Raw genomic sequence first — 10,053 nt, 5'->3', positions numbered from 1 at the left:
CCATAGTCGATTGGAGTCGAATGAATTAAAATATACATAGTTGAATTTGACTCGAAGGAATTCTAAGTCAACTCGATCTCATGTTGACCAGTAGCGAGGCGTGAATGATCGATATCGATATCGCCCACCTGGAGCTGCGGTAGAGAATCGATTATTAAGGTGTTCGTTGCGAAAACCTAGAGTCCCTTTATACTGAGAGTCAAGACAATGTGAATCCATTTCTGATTGGTTCCCGTATTTTAGGCCTTCACAGTGTCGCAAACGGGAATAAAGATTACATTTTCACCGATTGCAAATATTATAATCTGGAATGGACCAGGGATTTACGGGTTTGGCAAGGAACAAACGGAATGAGAAATGGAACGGAGAAAGGAATTTGGGAATGGGCCGATCAAAGATTACAAAAAACGTTCAATCTCTGTACGCTTTAATCCCGTTTGTGACTCCATGAGGGGGTGTTGTCTCGACTCTCACTATAAAGGGACTCTACGAAAACCCTGTTCATCGATCCATTTCCAATAAAGGTTTAAATAGCAGATCAATCAATAAATCGCAAAGTACGCCACGCTCCTAATCTTCAAAGTGGGAATAGATTTATAATATTTTAAAGAGTATTATACTTAAGACCAAATAATAAGAGTTATTTTTGGAATATGCTTGCATTGAAAGGATGTCTCAAGCATAAACCCATTTGCTCACCTAATACAAAGAAAACAGCATTACGAGGTTAAGGAGCGTATCGATGGGAAAACCGTGGTTGTAACTGGATGTAGTTCTGGGATCGGAAGAGCCACTGCGAAAGAACTCTACAAAGCTGGTAAGACTGCAAAACCTTCATGACAGCTTCAATTTCTTATTTCCCTCTTTTTTGTGAAGAGAAACGTCAACTGGCGGAGACAAATTCTAATAGATGATTTTGTTTTTTTTTTTGTATGGAAATTAAATTTTTTCCTTTTTCCAGTTTTACGATTCTTCTCTTAAAGGGACGGTGTGAAATGAATTAAATTAAAGGAACTACTTCCTCAAGATTTGCGTGATCCATAATTTCTATCGGTTGAACAGAGAATTTGCAGGTGTCTGAAATTTGATGAATTTCGTGTCCAAGAGGAAACTACTGAATGAACTGAACAGTAGGATATCCTTGGTTCATGAATTGAACGATTATTGGGGAAGATTTGACAAAATAATCTAATCTGCTAAAATACATGTGTTTAAATGGGAAATGCCGCCAGATGACGTCACCAGGCGGTGCATTTTCCTAGGCGGTGCATTTTCTCATTATTAAATATATTTTTATACTGTTTCCCATATCAGAAAAAAATTATGAAAAATACTGTGGAGTCAGCTCTTTAAGCACTTTCAGATGAAGAGATAAAAAATTTGCGAGCAAATTCTCCATTAGAAGTAGTTATGCAGAAAAGAACTATGTTGCGCGCAAACTCAGTATGCCCGTAGTTCCTTTTCCTAAAAATACCTTCAATTTATTTTCACAAACCTATCGACGGTTTGAGTCCCTAACGACGTGTCTGGGTCAGTGTTCCAACTTCACCTCCAAGTTTTAGGAGCCGTTTGGCCCATCAAGTTCAATTTTTAGGGGCCATTGAAGATTTTTTAGGGGCCGAATTGAATTTTTGCCTATATATCACGGCGCATTTAGTGAAAAGTTATACGCAAGATATACAGTTACAGGACTTGCAAGTTGCAGCTCGCAGCCATTACTTGGGAAAGGGAAAGGCCAAAGGAATGATATTCCGATTTAAAACAAGGAGCTTTTAGTTTACTTAAAGTTTGTTCAATTAAATAATACTTTTTCTGACTTCCTATTATGAAAAGTAGTAGAACGATTCTATAGTATGTACGATAAGTAGTGCGATTCTCGATCTGCTGAGCCGCTGCCGCGACGAAGTTCCGCGCGCAACTGCTTGCTATGCGCGTTCAGTCCAGGCTGACTGACAAAAATCTTGAAATCATCAAACCGTAATTTAAGATTGCGACAATTTTTTAGGGGCCACGTTTGGCGCAGGGTCTTCATTTTTTAGGGGCCATGGCCGATTTTTTAGGAGCATTTGGTGACATGGCGCTCGTGGGGTTGGAACACTGGTCTGGGTTCGCGATGTAGTAGATTTCTTGTCAAATTTTATTTTTTGAATGGCAAACTTTTCGACAGCAATTCCTAAAAACTGCCGTGATTTATCCTCTCTTTGCGAAGAAAATAATGTCGATTTGTTCTCCTTAAAAAAAAATAAAAATTGAACGGAAATTCTCCAACAACCCCTCCACATACGTGGTTGGGGACTTACACCGTCGATATGCCCTTTTAGTATAAATGACGTACATGTGTATCGTTGCGGACTTCCTGTCATGCTTAATTTTCCACGAAAAACAACTTATAACGTCGTTTTTTGAAAACGTCGGTGATAATTCTTCTCTACAAAAAGAACCCTCTGTGATAATTTAAAGCCATATTGCTTTGGTCTCCTTCTCAAAATCAAAAAGGAACGGAGATTTTGAAACACCGCAATCGAGATACGCATTCTTGTACAGGGAGTCTGGTGGTTTTTCATTTTGGGAAATCCTGATTTTTCCGGATTTTCGACTCCTAAATCCTGATTTCATAATTTTTCCAAATCCTAAGCGAATCCTGATTTTTTACGAAGAAAAATTAAAGCATCTGCATAAGCGTATGCGAAAGCAGAACTCTAAAATCAAGTTCTAAAGAATAAAAACAAGTGTGAATCAATGAAAATATAAAAACACGCTAATGAACCAGATCGAACCCACCGGATGGCCGACTTTTCTCAAATCCGGATTTTACGGCCGATTTTCCCTCAAATCCTGATGAAATCCTGATTGACATTAAATCCTGATAGAATCGGGAAAATCCTGATGCTAGACACCCTCTTGTAGTTTCACCGTCGTCTTTCCTCGAATGGGTCAGTTGCGCTGGTCACAGAGTCGTGTTTGATGCTCGATTCGTGTACGGAAGCAACAAATTTTAAGATCCATCGAAACAGTAACTTTCTTCGTTGAATATCGACCGAGATATGGTGCTTTGAAAAATTCGGTTTACGACGTCATCCACCGAATTTTTCAAAGCGCGATATCTCGGTTGATATTGAATCTTAAGGTTAATCTTCAGCTGTAGTTCTGAAAAAATCTACCACGTCGCGCTGCTAAAATCCGACTCCGAAATCAGTGATTATTTAAATATCACAATAATGTCTTAAATTCTAAGACTCATAAGTTCTAGCAGCATACGTCTGGAATCCTTAGAAACCAACGCGAGCTTTGAAAGTTTAATGATAAAAGCTACAATTTGATCCCAGTTTCTCTTACGGGATATCTGTAAGTGCGAGAGAGACAGCTCATGGTGGGAGAGAGATATCTGCAACTGCTGAGAGCGATCAATCGCGATTGGTTGCATCAAGGTCATCATGCATAACCCTACTTTTTTCTGGGATCAAATTTCAGAGCTTCAGAAGTTTCTTTTTACGTCGTTTTCAGAGTCAGTATGAAGACGAATGTTATGGCTAGAACTTATGACTCTTCGATTTAAACAGAAGTTCCCCTAACTTTCATAAAAGCTCAAGGACTTACGTGGAGCTGTGCGGACTCTAGTAGCGTGGACCAAAAAATCAAAACACAGCGGTGGCGCCCCCTGCGCGGAGAAATTTCTTACTTCACGCAGCTGTAGATAAACCTTAATATATTTCGCTGATCGACAAGAATCAACCATCAATACACGATTCTGAGACCATCGCAACTAACCCACTATTTGGGTTGATTTCCGTTCCATTAACCCTCACACACTTCCTCGAGGTGGACGAGTTATCATGGCCTGTATTGACATCGCCGAAGCAGAGCGGACCGCGGAGGAAATCCGGGAAGAAATCAGAGTCTCTCACCCTTCCGGAAAAACTGGAGAGTTGGTAGTGAAAAAACTTGATCTGACTTCCTTGGAATCAATCCGGAGCTGTGCTGAGGATATTAAAAGGACCGAGCGGCAAATCCACATCCTCATTAACAATGCTGGTAAAGTTATTCGAATATTAATTTGCTTTTTGAGAGGCGTAAAGTATGCACGTGCACTAGTAAAAATTCCGGAGCTGTATCCGGATTCCGGCGGACATTTCAATCCGGAATCGATTTTGCATCCTTCCAATTCCAGAGCTGCGCCAATGGAATTGAAAGGACCGATCGGCAAATCCTTATCCTGATCAAAAATGCTAGTAAAGTTATTTAGGTATTAATTTGATTTTTGAGAGGAGCAAAGTATTCACAAGCACTAGTAAAAATTTCGGGGTTATATCCGGATTCCGGCGCGTATTTCATTCCGGAGTCGATTTTGTATCCTAACAATTCCGGAGCTGTGCTGAGGATATTAAAAGGATCGAGCGGCAAATCCACATCCTGATTAACAATGCCGGTAAAGTTATTCGAATATTTATTTGTTTTTTGAGAGGCGCAAAGTATGCACGTACACTAGTAAAAATTCCGGGGTTATATCCTGCTTCACCCACAATCAGATAACCTATGATTCCATTCTTAAATGCCGTTCTTAATGTCAACGCCTGGATACAACTATTCGCACTCGAATGATGCCCGTGTTGCGTGCGAAAAATTGAAGGCGTTCTGGAATTCTTAATGCCAACGCAGGTGCAACTTGCTCGAGGTATGCCCGTGCTGCGTATACAATAAATTGATTCGGGACCTCCGATGTTTTTAACAGAGGGAAATTGAGGAAAAGGGAGTATTGCCAAATTTCTGGAATTATCACTCCCTGGGAGACCCAGACCCTGTAATACAGAGTGACCCTATAGCACAATAATACAGGGCCTGTATTTTTGTGCTCAGTTGTTTATCCTGTCTTGTAATAAGTGGCGAATGTTGAAAGTCAGCAACACTGTTTTTCCTCAATTTATATGTATGTAAAACGATCGATTCTTGGTGAGACAGTTTCTTTGACCTAAATCGATATTTTCAATGGATTTAAATGGAAGGAAAGCGGTGTTGCCAACTTACAAGAATCGTCACGGCTCACAATGGATCGAGTCAATGGAGGAGGTCGGACAAAATTTGGAAACTTTAAAAGCTTATAACTCCGTTAAATCAAAACTTTGGGATTTTAAAAATGGTTCCATTGGTTTCCTCGTAAAATTTTCCTGGAGGCGCACCCCCCCCCCCCGAAATTTAAAATGTGACGAATTTAACATCAAAATTTGCAGTTTTAGTCAAAAATTTTATGTCCGACCTGTTTGATTGACTCGATCCACTATGCGGCTGTCTTGTAATTCTTTCAATCTTTTTTACCGACAGGAATCTTACCTGGAACACGTCGATTAACAGAAGATGGTTTTGAACATGCCTACGTCACGAACTATCTCGGTCATTTTTACTTGACCTGTCTACTCCTTCCGAAGGTACTCGCTTCGACTCCTTCCAGGATAGTAAATGTCGCGTCGAAAGTATACGAATGTAAGTATTTTGTCAATACCGCGATTCTCGTAAAATAAGACGAGTCTGATCCAAAAAACACAGCAGAGGCTCAATAACGGAATTTTTGGAAACTTTTAGCACTGAGTCTGAGATCGGCCTCGAGTTCCTGTCAAGGATTTCTACTTTATTTCGACTTCTAATTCCCTGTGTTTTCTCCGTATTTTCCCTGATTGATTGCATATAATACCTCTTCACAACTAATTCGTCACAGAAGTGTGGTGGGCAATTACTCTCCCGAGGTTCTGATACCTGACGACTTGAATAAGGTACCTCTATTAATTTCTTGTCTGACTTAACTACCACACAGTCTTAATCTAAAACAAAATTGGGCTTAATAATGTAAAAAAAAAAAAAAAAAAAAAAAAAAAAAAAAAAAAAAAAACTTTCCACCTGTCAAAGAAAACATTTAGAGTCAACGTCCAATTCCTAAGGTTTTCTCTGTTTGTCCTCAAAATTCTATTTCCTGAATGATTCTGGGTTTTCCAGTTAGGAGAGACCTTGACTATTCACTAATTTTCCGGAAAATCGAGATTTTTCTCAATGAAGGTGAAAAGGGTAGATTGCACACAAAATATAGGTATTATATATATTATATAGATAAATTAATATAGATATCTTGAAAAACATTTTTAAAATTAACTCTGTAACGCACATTTTGCGTGGGCGGTATCACGTATTTTCAAATTTCCCGCTTCATTTCGTTTCGATTCCATTTCGATTTTCTTCGTCCTTGGCAACCAGGTGTACCAACGAACTACACCTCTAGAATGGCCGCGAGATAGCAAACCTGCGGAACGCGCATGGGCCGGTTTTTGAAGGCTGGAGGGGGGTGGGAGCCCAAGTATAGCTAACCTCAATCTCCATTTCTGCTGCGTCTTGCCCATAAGGATTACATGTGAAAATTTCAACCTTTGTAAACTTTCATTTTTTTGAGGTTTGCTTTCCATGTTCCTATTTTTTGAGTAAAGAAAACCATTAGAGGTGCGATTTTTATGCAATCTTTTCATTGCTATCACTTTATTCAAAAATATTCGGCATAACTTGGGCAGCGTCTGACATGGGTTTAGATGGCAGCCTGCTGTGTGAGCCCAAGTAAACCTAACCTATATCAACTTCAAAACGTTCCGGGTCTCTAACACTGGTCGGCCATTCTAGAGGTGTAGTTCGTTGAGGTGTACCCATAGAGAAATTAAAGAGGTCTAACCTAAATTAAAATATACGAACAATCTCTTAAACACTTCCTTAGACGCACACGATTTCAGGCATTTTAAATAATTGAATTTTGATTTCTTTTCCTTTGATAATAAAAATAATTAAATCCCTTAAAATGACAGGGGTCACCTGGTCACATACGAGAAAAATTTATATCACTTTGGAAGCTAAAAGATCAGTGCAAAAATGCACGATGTCATCTAGTTTAACTTTTTGATTTGACCACAATGAAGTACAGAAGTTTATTCAGTGTACCTACGTTTAGTGTGTTTCACTGTTCATAAAATTCTTCCTACGCACTATTACACATGGCGGTTGGAGTAATTTCAGCAGAAAAATGTCCGCGGTCAAGGAAATTGTCTGCTTCGCAATAGTTAGAGACAACCATTTTTCTGCAGTTTTTTGAGGTAAGTGTGACGAAAAAATAAGCGCAGACTAGGTTATATCAACAAAACATTGGCGTAGTTGCATATTTCACAGAAACAAAGCAACGTTCGAGCGGTGGTTTAGACATAAATATCAAAATCAAAGCACTTGCAGAATTTTCAGCGAAAAGGATCCACTTCTAGTAGCTTTATTTCGCTGACGCCGAAAGCTATTTTGGCTAATGGAGAATTTTCAGATGCTTGCAATTTCGTAAATTTTACGTTTCAAATGAAACCACAAAAAGAACTGAGAATGAGGATATCCATGGAACTATATTGACAGTGGATCACTACACCATGAAAGCATTTTGAATTGCAAATACGCTTTTCCAAAGGTACATGATATGTAGAACACAGTGTTCTATTAAAAACGCGAAGCATTCGCAGAATTTTCAGTGTAAAGGATGCACTTCTAGTAATTGTAATTCGCTAACGCCGCTAGTTCAAATTATCAGGAGGAATAAAGGTGCTCGGTGCGGCGCACCCGCGCTCACCGTAATTAGCGCCTTCAACATCAAGGGAATACTTCAAACGATGCACCAAACGTGCCCGGCGTGCCGGGGCGATGTGCAAATTGCCTATACAGCGCCTGCCGAAGTGTGAACCTAGATCCACGGATTGGGCGATCGAAGTTCGAACCCATTCTGCACGCCTGGCACTACGAGAGGCACCGGTGAGAGGATAACAACGATTCACTTAACCGGAAAAGAATTCTGACTCGCGAATACATTTTTCCAAATTTAAAAGACGCCTAAAACACGAGGCGCACATTGGGAACGCGAAAAGTAACGAGGAAACCGAAAATACGCAGTTCAAAAAGCGCAACTTCTCCGCAAATTTAAAACGCCCCGGTTTTGATTCGAATCGACTGATGTCATCCGGTACCAATCAAAAGCGAGCACGGGTTTCTACGACCTCCGTCATATCGACGGTTTAGGTCGGCAATCACATAACTCGGTTTGTGACGTCGCAGATTTCCTGCCATACTTCATTTTTTAAACGCGCGGAAAACTACTCAATGGCAATTTTTACTTTCTCGCTCCCATAGGGTAGAGAGGAAGTATTGTCATCCTCCAAAAAAAAAAAAAAAAAAAAGTTGAAATTTCATCATTTCTAGACGTTTTAAGGTCCCAGGAGTAAAAATAACCATACTTGGAAAAATGTGTGTCCGTCCGTCCGACGTCCCCCAAATCTGTCTACAGCGATATCTCAGAATCTATCTGTTCGATTTCATTCAAAATTGGCACAGGACACCATATCTATGGTCTTCTTATGCACGTTCAACGATTTTGAGGTACGCTAAAATTTGGGGGGGCTACGCTCAATTGTCCATTTTTAGCAAAATCACACGGAAAGCTCATTTTGAAAGACTGTAAATTTTGAAAAATGTCTTTAATTCTTTAACAATGGGCATCAAGCACATCACCTGGGTCATTAATTTAAGTTCCAAAAAGATCTTTGGACTAAACTCAAAATTCAAGAGATTACGAGGCCCAAAAGTAGGCACTTTGCTCCGCGAAACAGCTCATTTTCAAGGACTGTAAATTTTAAAAAAATAAAAAAAAATAAAAAAAAATGCCTTCAATTCTTCGAAAGTTGGCATAAGAGCACCACCTGGTTCATTAATTTAAGTTCCTACGAGGTCTTTGGACTAAACTAAAAATTGAAGGGTTACGCGTCATTTAGTGAGGGCACTGCGAAATCACACAGAATATATGGACTAAAATTTTGAAAAATGCCGTTAATTCTGTGAAATTTGGCATCAAACGCAATTGAATCATTGATTTGAGTTCCTGAAAAATAGGACTAAACTCAAAATACGAGGAGTGCAGACCATCTCAAGGGGGTATCGAGATCACTCATCGGTGGGAAGCTCCGCAGTCTGGGCGTAACATTCTAACAAATGGATTAAATGTATTAAAATTGGAGATAAAAAAGTTAGCAACTGCTACATACCAAAAAGAATCCTTGCACAACTATCCTACTCAGCTTAAACTGTGAGCGAACGGATGAAATGATGAAAACATGAGACCAGTAAAGGGTTGAGGAACAGAAAGTAAAACACTACACCCGATTATATTCACGATATTACGATGCAAATCGTTTATTATTGTTTTAATACTACTATAATGCATTGTTACCCAGCGAATGATGAAATCAAATGTCAAAATTAAGAACTAATGACACAAAAAGTAAATGAAATAAAATAGAAACACCTTGACTTAGATGTTGTAAACAAAGATCCACGTTATCACCATAGAATAATAAAGCTAACGCCTATAGAAGAGTCACTCGCGTAAGTGGCCGTTGTGACTCTCGCCTGCTGTGTCCAGGTTTGGTTAGGTCCCGTTGCCCTATACTTTTCTGAACCCGCCAGCTCTTTGCAAGGTTGTCAAATGTAATAGTAGGGCCCAGCAAATTGCAGGGTTGCGAAATGTAGTCAGTGGTGCCAACGAAGAGTCTAATGTTTTGTAAGTGTAAAAGTCATCGTCACAGAGTAAAAGAGTTTGAGTATCAAAATTAATGTAACGGAAACGATTTCCACAGCCTCGTCGTGCTCATGCTGGCCAGATGACTGATAAAATCAGATGTGATCAGCTACAGTTAGAGTGTTACAGTTGGCTATTGCCACCATTTTCATTCTGAATGTAAACAATACCCGCCAGCTCCAGCTCAAGAGCTCCAGGTCCCTGTTCTTCTTCTTCGTCATGAAATCTGCGAGAGTGTCCTTTCTATAGGCGTAGCCTTATTATTCTATGGTTATCACCGACAGGAATGGAGATTGAGAGTCGGAATGTGGGAGAGTAATGCCATGTCCATACCGCTCTTTGATTGGTTCAAACCCGATTCAACAACAAGATGCAGATTCATTCCAAAGCGGATAAAGAATGGTAGTCGCATTTCGTACCTTCTTGACGTC

General features: G+C 39.7%; 1 protein-coding gene across 3 annotated transcripts in view; it reads right to left on the bottom strand.

Annotated features, from left to right (window-relative positions):
• The window catches only part of LOC140225508 (tyrosine-protein kinase Fer-like), a 122,374-nt gene that overhangs the window by 49,608 nt on the left and 62,713 nt on the right, over positions 1–10,053 (bottom strand). The gene's annotated exons all lie outside the window — the stretch shown is intronic.

This window comes from Bemisia tabaci, chromosome 9 (genome assembly GCF_918797505.1).
Source record: "Bemisia tabaci chromosome 9, PGI_BMITA_v3".
NCBI classification, from domain to species: Eukaryota; Metazoa; Arthropoda; class Insecta; order Hemiptera; family Aleyrodidae; genus Bemisia; species Bemisia tabaci.
The sequence above is the reverse complement of the archived record's forward strand: the minus strand, read 5'-3'. Positions and strand labels throughout refer to the sequence as shown.